Source organism: Phyllostomus hastatus, unplaced genomic scaffold, assembly GCF_019186645.2.
Source record: "Phyllostomus hastatus isolate PE091 unplaced genomic scaffold, TTU_PhHast_1.1 phas_contig_58, whole genome shotgun sequence".
NCBI classification, from domain to species: domain Eukaryota; kingdom Metazoa; phylum Chordata; class Mammalia; order Chiroptera; family Phyllostomidae; genus Phyllostomus; species Phyllostomus hastatus.
In genome coordinates this window covers 18,215,665-18,228,981 of record NW_025333916.1, presented here as the reverse complement: position 1 = coordinate 18,228,981, position 13,317 = coordinate 18,215,665, and the positions used below count along the sequence as shown (strand labels likewise).

The 13,317-nt window shown below is 40.8% G+C and overlaps 1 protein-coding gene across 1 annotated transcript in view; it reads right to left on the bottom strand.

Moving 5' to 3' along the window:
• The window catches only part of ARSB (arylsulfatase B), a 140,844-nt gene that overhangs the window by 28,848 nt on the left and 98,679 nt on the right, over nucleotides 1–13,317 (bottom strand). The window lies entirely within an intron of this gene.

The following is a 13,317-nucleotide window of genomic DNA, read 5'->3' as shown; positions in this document are numbered from 1 at the left end:
CTCTCACACACTAGATGCAGCAGCACAGATGCAGCATGGAGGGCTCAGAACTGTCTTGGGCACACATGAATGCAAATGACAATGGTGATGCAAAACTTTGTAAATTATGAGTGTACACAGGAGAAAAAAGCAAATACATTTTCACTGATAGCCTTTCCACTTACGTTCAATTGAAACTTTAAATACAGTCTCCACCTGAAGCCACACAGCATTTATTACTTAAAAACATCACAGCAGTGATTTGTACTCTAAATCACAGAATCATGCAGTACTACACAAATCTGTACTTTCCTCATTTTGTGTTTATTGAGAGTAACAGTAAAAGAAAGTTCTCTTTATTTTCTTCACCAAATATATTTTCTGAAACTGTATTCTGATGTTCAAAACTGCTTGAGTGAGAAAACAGAATTATAAAACACAAGTATCAAATGCTCTCCAACAAAAACACTTAGATAGTAATCCACTTAAAAAAAATGAGCTCCAAATTTGGGTTGTATGAATAAACAAAGGCTCTGCAGTGCAAAAGGTGGATACAGAGTTTTCATACATAATTCCGTGACCACTTCCTCAATTTCACTGATTGGCAGTATAGTTCGAGATGTCCGCAGACCTCCCACTTTTGAAAGAAAATATACAGAGCAAAAAAGTATGCGGAAAATATACAGAGCCAAAACATTCATTGCTCATGAAAGGCTCTGGCATCTGAATTTAATAATCAGATGCCATTTGGAGTCTATATAGTTTTTCAACAGTATAGACACTTAAACAAATCAGGTTGAAATTACACATAACTCGGTGCATATAGTTCAACTGTGATTAATCTGTCTTTCTGTGTACATGTGCAATCTCTTATGAAACGTTCTTGAAAGCAGCCTAACAAGGAAGAAGAAGGTTGTGGTTCTGGAGGGATCATCAATGAAATGATGAAGAGACACGATTCAGTGTCCCCTAAGTGGCTCTGAGCGTCTACCACCACAGAAGACCACAGTGCCATTATCACTATGTTTCCACCACCTGGTGTCCTCTTCCTTCCTTTAAAGGCCCAGATAAAATCCAATTTCTTTTCTGAAACCCTCTGAGAACTGTATTTGGGCATATTCTTCCTTTCTCCATGTTCTTTATTTCCTCTCTTACTCACTTAGCTATTTGGCATCCACTGTTATGTACTTATTAGTTGTTTTGGAATACATCCCCGTTTTATTTCCCTGACTCATTTATAAGCTCTTTGAGGACAAGGAACTCTTGAGTTATACGCTTTCTATCCCTATAGCAACCTTCCTCAAAGTGTAGGCCTTGAATCTTAAAAGCTGCCTGGTTCTTTGATCAAAATATATTCAGAGATCCTATAACCAGAGAAGCTATATGGAGGGAAGGCCCAGGAAGCAGCATTTTAAAGATGCTGCTGAGGTAGTTTGTAGGCACTCTCAAGACTGAGGACCATTATATACAAGCACTATAGATACGAAATAGGGAAGCACTATGAACATAATCAGTATCAAGAAGTGTTTCTTGAATATATAAAGGAACACAAAAATCCCCAAACCAAACCAAATTACTAACATTAAAATCAAACAGAAAACCATGTATAAAATTAATGGTGTTAGGCTTAATCTTATGTCTATAAGTTGAATCACAGGGCAATAATCTTATGTTTAGTGTATGTGAAATGCTATTATTATTATTTTAAAAATGTCTTTAATTGTTGCTCAAGTAAGAGAATGCTTGTTCTCCAGTCGCATGGTTGATGAGTAGGGCAGACCATCTGCCCAAAACTCCTAACTACGAAGTCACACGGCCACCTCCTCTCCCCATCCTTCCCCATCGGCCAAAGAACTCTTCCCTTGGCTTTCCTTCTTGTCTCTATTGCTCCTTCCCTGCATTTTATCTAAGAGATTTTCTTCTTTTTAATTTTTAAAAGGATTTTATTTATTTTTAGAGAGAGGGGAAGGGAGAAAAGAAAGGGAAAGAAACATCAGTGTGAGAGAGAGACATCAATCAGCTGCCTCTCGAACATGCCCCAACTAGGGAATGAACCCATAACTCAGACATGTTCCCTGACTGGGAATCCAACTGGTGATCCCTCACTCTGCGGGGCAACGCCCAACTAACTGAGCCACACTGGTCAGGGTGAGATTGATTGCTTTGCATACATTTCACAATGACTCAGGTTCAAGATAAGGGGAGAGCAGACCTCAGAGAGCAGGGTCCCCACTGGTTTGCAGATGCCTTATTCAAGAAGATGACACTCCTGTGCCAGGAAGCATGACTTGGCACACGGAGGGCAGGCCGTGCCCTTGTGCAGTGAGCAACCTGCAAAACTATGCATGGCAGCCTGTCAACCGGGGGAAGAGAGCATCTGAGCCTACCATCCTTGCCCTGTTTGTCTGAAGATGGCTTTTCCAGATCTCTATTTTTTTCCGACTTTACTCTTTTCCCCCATCAGGTTCAGATACTATTGAGTAATAATGAAAGGTCCAAACATTTTTCATTTGAAGGATCAGAAGAAAGCTGCATGTGACTTATTATTGTAAGACAAATGTGAAAGGCTTGCTTTTTATTCCCACAAAGGGTAACTAAGGGAAAGGACTTATATTTTGGGAAAAGGTAAAATAAAGAACTTTAGACTCTAAGCGAGACTGAGGAATTCTCACCTCTGCAGAGGTTTTGAAATACTATGAGGAAGGATCCGTGTTTGGTGGTTTATGGTTGATCTGAGCAAGGAGGCCTCCTGGGGGCCCCTCCTTCTCCATGAAGGCACACTTCCTACCATGTGAGGCTCTGGGTCCCTGCCTTTGTGGCCATTTCTGCTGAAGTCCCCCTGGGGCCTTGAGGGGGCCTTTCGGACCCATAGCCTGGGCTCTGAAGTCCTTGTTTCTTGGGCCTGAGTTATCCTCTTCATCAGAAAGTTGACTAGTAGCTGCAATGGGAATAGGTTCTCAGCACAGTCTATAAAAGACATAAAAATTATTTTCCTAAAGATACATAAATTTGTCAGAGTGCAAATTTGATAAGGATGGCATCACCAGTCTAGGAAATGTCTTATAATCTTGCTAGAGGGTGAACTCCCAGAGGGCCAGATGCCATGTTCTCCCTCATTATTCCTTATGGGGTCTAGTAAGAAGCTTCTCAACAAAATGCTTATTGATGACAAAAGCCTAATTTCTCAGCTCAGTCATCAGACTCTGCCTCCAGAAGTCCTTCTCTGTTTGGCTCCTGGAGAACTCTCCCTTTCTGAGTGCCACTCTCCATTCCCCCTCAGCCCCACCTTCAGTCACAGTTTTCTGGGCTGGGCCCTGGATCCCCAGCTGTCATTTCAAGGTCAGATGGAACCACACCCTGGACAGCTGTTGTTGACCAAATTCTCAGCTTCATAACCTTTGCCCCTAAGTGTAACTTCTGTGAGTTTGTGCCTAAGTGGCAGATCTAATCAGTGACTTCAAGATAAAGAGATTATCTGGGCAGTCCAACCCAATCACAAGTCTTTTAAAAACTGAGTTTTCTTTGGCTCATAACAAAAAAGTCTGAGAGATTCTAGACATGACAAATTCAACAAGAGAAGGTTCTTCTTGACTTGGAGGTAAAGGGGGCCACAGGGCAAGGACCGCAGAACAGCCTCTAGAAGCTGGGGGCAGTCTGTATGGGGGGAACAGGAATCTCAGTCCTACAACCATAAGCAACTGAATTCTGCCAACAACCTGGAAGAAGCTGAAGCAGATTCCTCCCTGAGCAACTCTTGACTACAGCCTGTGAAACCCTCCGTGGAGAACCCAGTTGAGCCTGCCTAGACTTTCGACATCTGAAACTGTCAGATGATAAATGGGTGTTGTTTTAAGCTGCAAAGTTTGTAGTAATTTGTTATATGGCAATAGGAAATGAATACAGCAGCCCTCTGGGAATGTCTGTGGCAATACTTCACTTGCCTCCCAACCCAAGTTCAATCAGCTCTGTACTTGGAGAGATAAAAAATGGGCATTAGTAGACCAAAAATAAACAACAGCCATAGTTATTATTATTGTTGTCCTTGTTCAACGACCCATTCAACCAGCTGCTGCCTTCTCTCCCCATTTGTGCTGCCCTCCTCAATCCCACACATCTGTTACATTTTCTTTCTGCCCTTGTCTATCAGGGCTTGCGGTTTATGGTAAACGCCTCTATACTTGAGCTAGATCCCTCATGCTCCCAGGACCCCACCCAGCATCAATGCAAGCAATTAGAAACATAAACATAGGCCCTGCAGAGCATCTGCACACAGATCTGGAGCAATCAGTAGGTATGCCTTTAAGAATTAGATAATTTGTCTTGTGTAAAAGAAACTCGAACAGAAATGAGCCAAATTAAGACCCTCTGACATACAACCACAGCTGCTCAGACCTGAGCATTTGGGACTAAGATAGCCGCAATCCTCGAAGCTTTTATGGAGACCAATATCTGAGATCAGTATGTAAGATAGTAACTCTCCTGTGTAGGGCCTGGGGCCTTACCCAAGCTGCTACGTGGTGCTCAGCAGAACAGTGCTCTAGAACCCAGCTCTTCTAACAGTTTATTTTTCCTTTCAGAAATCCCACTTTCTTCGTGTTTAAATAAAAAGATTCCTTCAAAGATAGCTGCTCTTAACTTTTCAGAGGCAGGGGAAATGATTTTCAAATGCCCTGCTTGATCCCCCCTTTTTCCTTAAGCAATTCTGTTCAGCCCTCTTTCTAGGGCTAGGTTTATTTTGCTCTGCATTGCAAGTAGTTGTTTGTGTGTGTGCTCCCCTCTCCAGCCCCATCAGCTCCTTGGGAGCAGGGGCCCTCCACCATTCACATTTGTGTCTCTCTAGAGACTGCCTACGTGTTTTAGGACTCCAGTCTGAGCTTTGAGTTGAATTTACAGTTGAGATTTCCTTTACTGTCAGGTTTCAGGTAGGGATTGAAGACCCCTTGATCCAGGGAAACAGAGGTCAAGGAACAGCTGCAGCTCAATTCACTCCTGGGGTCCCCCAGGAAGGGGATGGTCCCACAACCCCAGGAGGTTGAGAAAAAGGGGGAAGGGACGGGGATGAAAGTTCCAGATGGAGAGGGGGAAGAGCCAACCTGGCTTCCCACCCCTGAGCCAGCAGCGAGCAGGGCTGCTTCTTCGATAACTTGCTCTTTTCCCTTCCTTGGCCCAGGCTGAGCACGTTCCCTGTAGAGCAAACGTGGAACAATGCAGTTGCTGTTTCAAAGCAGAAAAAAAGGATGGTGGTGGGAAAATGTGAGGAAAGCATTTTACTTGATTTATTTTTTTAAATGTATGTTGTGGGAAAAGTAGTCAAGAAGATAAAATATGCAATAAATTCTGAACCATGAACAAAAAACATTTTCTATTGTCCTTTAGAATCTCTTCCACTATATCTAATCATTTATTCAATCACTTGGCAGACCGCAAACACCCTGCCTGGGGCAAGCATCGCCTGGCTCAGCTTGTCTGTGCGCAGGTCTCTAGATCAGAGGGCCTCCAGCGCAGGGGCCTTCCGCAGTCCACCCTCACATCCCCAGTGCCCGCACGGTGCCTGCAGGACGGCAACTGCGCAGGGCATGGTGGTTGGCCAGCCACGGAGACTAAACAGGGCCAGCGGGAGTAGCATGGTAAGGGCAGGGCCTTGGGGCAGGGGGCCTAGTGCTTCTAGGGGTGATGGGCAGTGACGAACATCACGGAAAGGCCAAGCTGCTTCATCCTGAAAAACAGCCAAGGATTCGGAAATTAGGAGGCCACTGGTCACCTAGGGGATGTGTGCGGAAGAAGACAGATTGCAGTTGGGTGAAAAGTACCAGAAAAAACAATCACTGATGGACACAAATAAATAGGTTTTTAAAATTTTACCTAAATGTACATTGTTACATGACTGGCAAAATTAGCACAGGACACTATGCAGCAGTTAATACAGTAGATCCATGTTGGGGTTTCTCAGCCTCTGCATTATTGACATTGGGTGGATACTTCTCTGTCCTGTGCATTGTGAGAGGTTTGGCAGCATCCCTCGCCTCTATCTGCAGATGCCTGTAGCACTACCACCCAGCTTGCGGCCACCGAAAATGTCTCCAGAATCGCCAAATGTCCCTGGGGCGGGAAGGAGGCGGGAACAAAACAGTCCCTGGTTGAGAAGCTCTGTTCTGTATGTTCTGACCTAGAAAGATCTCCAAGGCAGATGTTTGAGTATTTGAAACATGTTGTAACTAAGCACTTTTTATATCATTCCATTTGTATACAGAAAACTATTTTATATACACACAACTGCACAAATCCATATTTCACATCTAAGTACATATATCTACAGTGTCTGGAAGGATAGCACGGTGACTGGCATTTCTGGGGAGGGCACTGGGGCTGGGAGTTACAGTGAGTTTTGTCTTTATTTGTACTGTTGGTGTTTTTAAAAAATGAAAATGAAAATGTGCTTGGTGTGGAGAAAGCACATGTAAATTATCCTTGACCAAGTTTAGAGATGAAGGAAGGCGGCCAGAACAAGGCAGAATTAAAGGAAGGAATTTTTAGGATGTGGGAAAGCCGAGCTACATTCAGTTGTGGCAACTCTGGATAAAGCATGATGAGGAGGAGAGGGGTGACTAATTTCTAGAATGCTTCCGCTTATTAGCTCAAGATTGCAACAATGCTTTGCCAGCCGTGACTTTCCCACTGCAGTTAAGTATGCATAAAATGGTAGAATTTCTCTCTGTTTTTCCACGGCATTTTTCTTTAATTTGTATTTCTTGGGAGTGGGTACAGCTTCCTGTATCTAACGTGCTGATGCCATGATGGAAGCGTCACTCCCCAGGGCCGGAGAGAACCAGGGATAGAAGCTGACTCTGCCTGGTGTTTGGTCTGGCGTGGCTGCGTATATACTGTAGGAGTGTGTTTGTTTTTCATTAATTTGTTTGTCACTGTTCTCCATGATCTATGGAACATTTATTTCCCCTGAAGCAAAGGAATCTCAAATGTCAGGGGTTTCTCTTGGTTCTGCTGGGATAATGAATTGTTGAGAAAAAGAAATTTTTCTTATATGCTGTTTGATTGTGGAAGGAGACATTTTGTGACCTTTTGCTATTTTACAGTGATAATGAATTTCCTGACAAACGTGGAAACTTTGGGCTTCTTTATTAAAATAATAAGGTTTGAGGAATAACTTTGACCTGGACCTTTGTAGAATTAATCAAATACAGATTTTGGAAAAATTGATGAGTTTGGTCTTTACCAAGACACTCTAATTTATTCCTGTCGCGGAGGCAGTGCGCAGATCTACACCACGTAAACACATCACACAATTAACTGCAGGCCCAAGTCCCTGAACGGAGATGTTGACGCATGTGGTGGGAGGGGTACCGGCTGGGGGCTTTTAGCCCGATCACACACTGCTTTGTTTCCTTTCTGTTTTTTGGTCTATTTTTTAATGTGAAAATAATACAAACTGACCTATCCTGGACAGAATAAAAAAGATAACAAGAAGGATCTACACACTCACTCTTCAAAGCTAATGGGCCATCATAACATTTGGTTTATTCTTTTTAATTCTATTTTGATGCTTATATTTTCTATACAATTGAGATGATGCAGATTATAAAATTTTGTATTGCCATTTTTTCCCCACTTAAATATCACATATAATGTTTTGTTTCCAGTCTTTAAATACTTGAAAGGAAACCTGCACGGGGTCCCCTTACAACGTTCCAAACAAAGGCACCATTTCATGGGGGGGGGAAAAGTAATAGGTTTTCTTCTTTGCGATATAATAGGAACATAAAATCTTACCACTTCCCCTCTGAATGTAGTAAGTGATTAGATCTATTTTTCAGATTCTCTGAATTTGTAGATATGTTTACACCTTTATTTTTTTGTAATAAAATTTTTAAAAGTTTTATTTATTTATTTTAGACAGGGGGGAAGGGAGGGAGAAAGAGGAGAGAAACATCAATGTGTGGTTGCCTCTCATGTGCCCCCTACTGGGGACCTGGCCCGCAACCCACACACATGCCCTGACTGGGAATCAAACCAGCAACCCTTTGGTTCGCAGGCCAGCACTCAAACCACTGAGCCACACCAGCCAGGGCTACACCTTTAGTTGTTTAGAGCTGAGAAAACCTTCCTGAGTCCAGGATACAAGGCAAGCTCACATGATGACTCTGGGGAAGGATGCTCCGTGTCCCTCAAAGATGATGACTGACTACCAGGCCCACTGCTGCTGCTTTGACCTGCCAAGTGGATGCATGGAAGTCAAATCCAACACCAGATAACTTCTCAGCCATTTCCACAGCCATGAGTATGGGGAATTTCCCTCCTTTCCACACAGAAGTAGCACTGTTAGTCACCGAGTCCCTCTACTTATTCTCTCTGGGGGATTGATCGTCAGAGTTCTTCTATACCCATTCCCAGTACTTGGCAAAGATTCAAAAAAAGTACTTGAGAGGAGTCAGAACCCACAGCCCAACAAGGTGTCAAAAAATTTGGGTAGAAGTTGCCTACCTCATTCTTGACTTGGGAACTACTTCCTGGGTGGCAGATGTTCAGTTCACTGCTATTTGTGGACGTTTGGGCTTTTTTTCTGAATACTGACAGAATGATAACATCAGGAACAAAAGGAAAAAGGAGCCAAGTTTTTGAGATGAGCTCTAAAACCTTCATGCCTTGCTGGCTTGAATGTATTTTGAATTGTTTTCTTCAAATGCCAGATCACTTTAGGAGCAGGAAACAATCTGGCATTTGGAAAAGGAGAAAGATAATGTAAATCACTATCCAACTAGCCTAAATAGGAACTCAGGGGTGGGGGGCAGGTATTATAAACACATGAAATAGTTCTGAAATTTAAGATCTCACATCTGCCTTTAATTGCATATCTCATAAAAATATTTAATTAGTCTTAAATCAAGTATTCATACAGATATTTTAAATTATGAATCTGGAACTTCAAATTGGGTGAAAGACCATTTTAGACTATGGGCTGGGTACTCAAAGTGTGTTCAGAGAACTAAGAGCATCAGTACCACTTGGGAGCTTGCTAGAAATAAATTCAGGCCCCACCCTAGTCTACTGAATTAGTCATCTAGATGCTCGTTCAAGTCTGAGAAGCACTGGTTTAGAGGAAGGGTAACACACCACACCTTTAACATGGAAGCGATTTTACATGGTGGTCATAGGTGAGCTCCTAGGTGATGCAGGAAAACTGTTAGTACTGTGCACAGACTGCTTTCTTCTTCCTAACAGCCTCGTTTCCAGTATTATCTTTTCATCACCACCTTATTGACTTGATGGTCAGAATCTGCGGAGACAGACTACAGTGCAGGTGACTGTCTGTGATGTTCTGAAGGGAGAAAAGAATACCAAGATCATTACCTCTTGATCTGGGGCCAGGTTAAGGTAGAGAAAAGAAGGTGGTAACTTTAAAGTATGTGTGTTTTTCTCTCACTTGCTTACCTCTGCTTCTAGAAATAAAGCAGCCTCTGGATAATACAAGTTTTCAGGAGTGCTCAAAAGCATGCTGAGGGTCAGAAATGTGTTTGGCTTAGCAGTTAGGGTAATTTAAACTTAAACCTAGTATTTTTTTTTAATTCAACTTAATCACCAAAACTTGATAAAGTGCCATCAAGTTATCTAAAAGAAAGCAGATACTGCACGATGGAAGGGTTGATGTCATCCTTGGAGCTGCCAAACCATTAACAATTTGGAAAGTGACTTTTAAAAGGGAAAATATAAAATTATGAAAAACATGCCATTCGGAGATTTGCTTACATGCCCTTCCAAGTGTCTGGTGATTTATGTGCATCTCCTCTTTCCATCCTTCTCTAATTTGGTTTCCACTGTCAATATTTTCTTTTTAAAAGAATGTATATTCATTTGAGCACAAAGCTGGATAAATGCTTCAGAAAAAATGACCTCATATAAATTTGAAAAACGGTAAAATTAGAACAAAGGAAAGGTTTAGATTTTTTTCAGTCTCTAACATTAAAAATTTTGAACATTAATTAACAATTAGAAATTAGGTATTATATTCTAACTTGCCAAGAAATAATCAAAATACCAACCCTCAACTTTCTAAATGAAATACATATATTATAAATAATTCTTGTATCTCCAGCAAAAGTTTCTAAGAGTGGCCAGTACTTGAGTTGAGTTTCTCTCCTTCCTCTTTTATTCTTATTTTCTCTCTAGAAAAAGGAGCTGAAACTCAGATATGCCCCAAATTATTTGCTGGAAGGAGTATTTACAAAATGATATGGCTCTGAAATGAATTTTTGTCTGTAGTCAAAATAATCATGACTTCCTGTTTAAGTCACAGAAATTATGCTAGTGCCAGACTCAAGTCTATTTAAATCTCTTAAACTTGCCATCAGTTAAGCAAAATCTAAGTTTTCTGTCTTATTTAATAAACAAATATTAGCTGTTGCAATTCAAGCACCTCCAATATCTAATTACTTTTTGAACAACTTGTTAAAGTCTTTCTCTGTTTAAATTTTTATTTAAATAAAGGACATTTATTCAGCAACTGCTTTTTGTTGTGCCACAGTTCTAGAGGCTGGGATATAGTAACAAACACAAGAGACAAAAAGCCTGCTCGCATGGAGCTTATATTCCAGTGGGAGAGGACACTGATAAACAAGTGAATATTTAAAATGTACTTATGTCAGAGGGTGGCATGCACTGTAAAGAAAGTAGCGCAGGGATGGGGAACAGCCCGTGGCAGCATGGTGCCCAGATGGTACCTAGAACACAGCACTGTCAACATTACCTTCTCTATTTCTCTTCATGGGATATCTCTCAAGTCCCTTATTTAATCGTGTATGTATCCTAAGTGGAAACATTTAGGAAAGAGGGAAACTAGCACAGGTACCTAACACCACTCACATTTTAAAGGGAAGTGCTCAAGCTGACTGACAGTCCCTTTCCTGAGAAAAATAGTATGGTATCCAGGAAATAAGTAAGAAATATACTTGCAGACTTTTGCAAACAATCCTAATTTGGAAATCAGGACAGGTCACAGGGCCAAAAGAAAGCCTCCATGTGAGAAACTCTTTCACTACTGTGGGTCAAGAGTATTGGGAGTCGCCTATGCCAGAAAGCCCGAGAGTCTCTCCAGCACACTAGACAGATTGCTTGCAGGGTGTCCACTCTAATCCCGGGGGTACAGCAGTGCCAGGAAAGGAACTGAGCACAGTCACCTGCGTACCTGGAACACAGTCCGGGCTCAGGAGGAGAGACCATAAAACTGGCTCCATGTCCATGACTCCATCAAACACAAAGAGACCACCGAGAGACTATTTCCCTTTATTTGGACAGCCCACTGCACCAGACCACTCCTCCTCATCCACAGGCTATCGCACCAGGGAACTCATTCTATACGTCTTCTGTAAGCTAGACCTCCTGCTTTTATATCTGAGATTATTCTAACAAGCCTGCAGAGATGAGACCCCAAAATAATTCATCTTTAGATCAGTTTGAATAGTGTTGGTCCCAAACTAACCCAAAAAAACAAAATCAAAAGAAAATTTCTATCTTGAGATAAAATTAGTTATAATAAAAAAGTAAGCAGTGAAATCTATAAGAAATTTATATAAAATTAAATGTGTTCCTTATTCCTGTACCCTGAGATTGCTTCACAAGTATCTGACTACATGCAAGTCTTTGTCCCTACTTTTTGTGACCTAAGACCAAGGGAGTGAACAATACTGAATAATTCATACATGATGCTGAAAGTATTAACGAAATATTACTGATACCACATATATAACTGAATTCACAACAGAGAGTAATGATGACTGCCAGGACACGGGGGCAGGAGAAATGGGAGATGGTGGTCAAAAAGAACCAACTTCCGAGCACAAGATGAAGAGTTCTGGGGACTCCTCTGGGAGTGTCGTGACTAGATAACAATATATAGTGTACTCTTGACAGTTACTAGAAGAGTACTCATAAATGTAATATTTTACCGGAGGCCATTAGAGAAGGTTACATCAAAGAAAAATACAGCTTTCGTGAACAGAAAGACTTGACATTGTTAAAAATGACAACACTATTCAAACTGATCTATAGATTCAATGCAAATTCAATTGAAATCTAAACTTTTTCCCAAGATGCTGGGCATTACAATATTGACTTTGCTGTTTTAAAACTGTAAACCTACTTTACATTAATTTTATTATACCTAACACATTTTTTAAGGAGCCAAATATAAAAGATTAAACCTTTGTAGGACCAAAATAAAATACAAGTGAGTATCTGAACTCAGATTCTAAGAATTTTTATTATTTTTTAAGATTTTATTTATTTTTAGAGAGAGGGGAAGGGAGGGAGAAAGCGAGGGAGAGAAACATCAATGTGTGGCTGCCTCTTGTGTGCCCCCCCCCGCCCCCGGGGACATGGCCTATAACCCAGGCACGTGCTCTGACTGGGAATCAAACCAGTGACCCTTTGGTTTTCAGGCTGGCACTCAATCCACTGAATCACACCCGCCAGGGCAGAATAAAGAATTTTTTAAAAATTTTAAACAAAATGAGAGAATTCTATGAAATAAAAAATTTTAATTAAAAAATTTTTAAGATACCATAAAATAACATTTTAAAAATTTGTTACAAAGATGAATATTTTCCATATAAAAAGGTCTTATCAGTTGATAAGAGAACTCTTTTTTCTTAACACGAGGAAAAGACAAACTACAATTGTGGCCCCCAAATATTCGATAAACATGAAAAATAAGCCTAGCCTCAGCACTATGATTAAAGAAATAAAATTAAAACAGTACTTTATTTACAAAACTGAGACATGTTTTAAAAAATGCTAATATACCCTTTAGCCAAGATTCCAAGAAATAAGCACTCCTTTGTAGTAATGGTAGATCTAGCAACTCACAGTATTTCAGAGAAGCAACTGGGCCACACATATCAAAGGATCTTCAAATTATTTATGCCCTTTGACCCAGGTATTTTGTTTTAGACATCATCCTCTCAAATTATTGGATGGTCACTACAGTTTTATTTATATTAGTGAAAAACTGAAATATCTTAACAAATGCAAAAATAGAGCAATGGTCAAGTATTCCCACAGGTTAGGTCAGATATAGGTCCCAGACTGCCATGACGTGCTGCCATTAATGACATTGTTACACACCGATTTTAAAGATAAAAAGTTTCTATACTTAATTATGCTAAAAATAAGTAATGAAATAATATGTTGTATGATCTGAATTCTGTAAGAATCTATGTAAATAAGTGTGGTGTTAGTGAGTGAAGAGAGAAAATAAAAAGTACACCAAAATATTAACAATGTTTCCTGGGGGCAAGGAGCAGGATAGTGGGATTAGAGTGATTCCTGCTT